Here is a 3,341-nt window from a genome sequence, read left to right on the forward strand (position 1 = left end):
GTGGAGGACTCGGTTTACCTATGTCTTTCAGACGCTAGGATGTCATTTGACAGTTCTCTGTTCTTTGCTGGAGGACACGGTTTACCTATGTCAGATGCTAGGATGTCATTTGAAAGTTCTCTGTTCTATGGTGGAGGACTCGCTTTACCTATGTCTGTCAGACGCTAGGATGTCATTTTACAGTTCTCTGTTCTTTGGTGGAGGACTCGGATTACCTATGTCTGTCAGACGCTAGGATGTCATTTGACAGTTCTCTGTTCTTTATTGGAAGACTCGGTTTACCTATGTCTGTCAGACGCTAGGATGTCGTTTGACAGTTCTCTGTTCTTTGGTGGAGGATTAGGATTACCTATGTCTGTCAGACGCTAGGATGTCATTTGACAGTTCTCTGTTCTTTGCTGGAGGACACGGTTTACCTATGTCAGATGCTAGGATGTCATTTGAAAGTTCTCTGTTCTTTGGTGGAGGACTCGGTTTACCTATGTCTGTCAGACGCTAGGATGTCATTTGACAGTTCTCTGTTCTTTGGTGGAGGACTCGCTTTACCTATGTCTGTCAGATGCTAGGATGTCATTTGACAGTTCTCTGTTCTTTGGTGGAGGACTTGGTAAACCTATGTCTGTCAGACGCTAGTTTTTCATTTGACAGTTCTTTGTTCTTTGGTGGAAGACTCGGTTTACCTATGTCTGTCAGACGCTGGAATGTCATTTGACAGTTCTCTGTTCTTTGGTGGAGGATGAGGATTACCTATGTCTGTCAGACGCTAGGATGTCATTTGACAGTTCTCTGTTCATTGGTGGAGGACTCGGTTTACCTATGTCTTTCAGACGCTAGGATGTCATTTGACAGTTCTCTGTTCTTTTCTGGAGAACACGGTTTACCTATGTCAGATGCTAGGATGTCATTTGATAGTTCTCTGTTCTTTGGTGGAGGACTCGGTTTACCTATGTCTGTCAGACGCTAGGATGTCATTTTACAGTTCTCTGTTCTTTGGTGGAGGACTCGGTTTACCTATGTCTGTCAGACGCTAGGATGTCATTTGACAGTTCTCTGTTCTTTATTGGAGGACTCGGTTTACCTATGTCTGTCAGACGCTAGGATGTCATTTGACAGTTCTCTTTTCGTTGGTGGAGGACTAGGATTACCTATGTCTGTCAGACGCTAGGATGTCATTTGACAGTTCTCTGTTCTTTGGTGGAGGACTCGGTTTACCTATGTCTGTCAGACGCTAGGATGTCATTTGACAGTCCTCTGATCTTTGGTGGAGGACTCGGATTACCTATGTCTGTCAGACGCTAGGATGTAATTTGGCAGTTCTTTGTTCTTTGGTGGAGGACTCGGTTTACCTATGTCTGTCAGACGCTAGGATGTCATTTGACAGTTCTCTGTTCTTTGGTGGAGGATTAGGATTACCTAAGTCTGTCAGACGCTAGGATGTCATTTGACAGTTCTCTGTTCATTGGTGGAGGACTCGGTTTACCTATGTCTTTCAGACGCTAGGATGTCATTTGACAGTTCTCTGTTCTTTGGTGGAGGACTCGGTTTACCTATGTCAGTCAGACGCTAGGATGTCATTTGACAGTTCTCTGTTCTTTATTGGAGGACTCGGTTTACCTATGTCAGTCAGACGCTAGGATGTCGTTTGACAGTTCTCTGTTCTTTGGTGGAGGACTCGGTTCACCTATGTCTGTCGGACGCTAGGATGTCGTTTGACAGTTCTCTGTTCTTTGGTGGAGGACTCGGTTTACCTATGTCTGTCAGACGAAAGCATGTCATTTGACAGTTCTCTGTTCTTTGGTGGAGGACTCGGTTTACCTATGTCTGTCAGACGCTAGGATGTCATTTGACAGTTCTCTGTTCTTTGGTGGAGGACTCGGTTTACATATGTCTGTCAGACGCAAGCATGTCATTTGACAGTTCTCTGTTCTTTGGTGGAGGACTCGGTTTACCTATGTCTGTCAGACGCTAGGATGTCATTTGACAGTTCTCTGTTCTTTGGTGGAGGACTCGGTTTACCTATGTCTGTCAGACGCTAGGATGTCATTTCTCTGTTCTTTGGTGGAGGACTCGGTTTACCTATGTCTGTCAGACGCTAGGATGTCATTCGACAGTTCTCTGTTAATTGGTGGAGGACTAGGATTACCTATGTCTGTCAGACGCTAGGATGTCATTTGACAGTTCTCTGTTCTTTGGTGGAGGACTCGGTTTACCTATGTCTGTCAGACGCTAGGATGTCATTTGACAGTTCTCTGTTCGTTGGTGGAGGACTAGGATTACCTATGTCTGTCAGACGCTAGGATGTCATTTGACAGTTCTCTGTTCTTTGGTGGAGGACTCGCTTTACCTATGTATGTCAGATGCTAGGATGTCATTTGACAGTTCTCTGTTCTTTGGTGGAGGACTTGGTAAACCTATGTCTGTCAGACGCTAGGATGTCATTTTACAGTTCTCTGTTCTTTGGTGGAGGAGTCGGTTTACCTATGTCTGTCAGACGCTAGGATGTAATTTGACAGTTCTCTGTTTTTTATTGGAGGACTCGGTTTACCTATGTCTGTCAGACGCTAGGATGTCGTTTGACAGTTCTCTGTTCTTTGGTGGAGGACTTGGTAAACCTAAGGATGTCAGACGCTAGGACTTCATTTGACAGTTCTCAGTTCTTTGGTGGAGGACTCGGTTTACCTATGTCTGTCAGACGCTAGGATGTCATTTGACAGTTCTCTGTTCTTTGGTGGAGGACTCGGTTTACCTATGTCTGTCAGACGCTAGGATGTAATTTGACAGTTCTCTGTTCTTTGGTGGAGGACTCGGTTTACCTATGTCTGTCAGACGCTAGGATGTCATTTGACAGTTCTCTGTTCTTTGGTGGAGGACTCGGTTTACCTATGTCTGTCAGATGCTAGGATGTCATTTGTCAGTTCTCTGTTCTTTGGTGGAGGATTAGGATTACCTAAGTCTGTCAGACGCTAGGATGTCATTTGACAGTTCTCTGTTCATTGTTGGAGGACTCGGTTTACCTATGTCTTTCAGACGCTAGGATGTCATTTGACAGTTCTCTGTTCTTTGGTGGAGGACTCGGATTACCTATGTCTGTCAGACGCTAGGATGTCATTTGACAGTTCTCTGTTCATTGGTGGAGGACTCGGTTTACCTATGTCTTTCAGACGCTAGGATGTCATTTGACAGTTCTCTGTTCTTTGGTGGAGGACTCGGTTTACCTATGTCTGTCAGACGCTAGGATGTCATTTGACAGTTCTCTGTTCTTTGGTGGAGGACTCGGTTTCCCTATGTCTGTCAGACGCTAGGATGTCATTTGACAGTTCCCTGTTCTTTGGTGGAGGACT

This window comes from Schistocerca nitens, chromosome 12, assembly GCF_023898315.1.
Source record: "Schistocerca nitens isolate TAMUIC-IGC-003100 chromosome 12, iqSchNite1.1, whole genome shotgun sequence".
NCBI lineage: Eukaryota > Metazoa > Arthropoda > Insecta > Orthoptera > Acrididae > Schistocerca > Schistocerca nitens.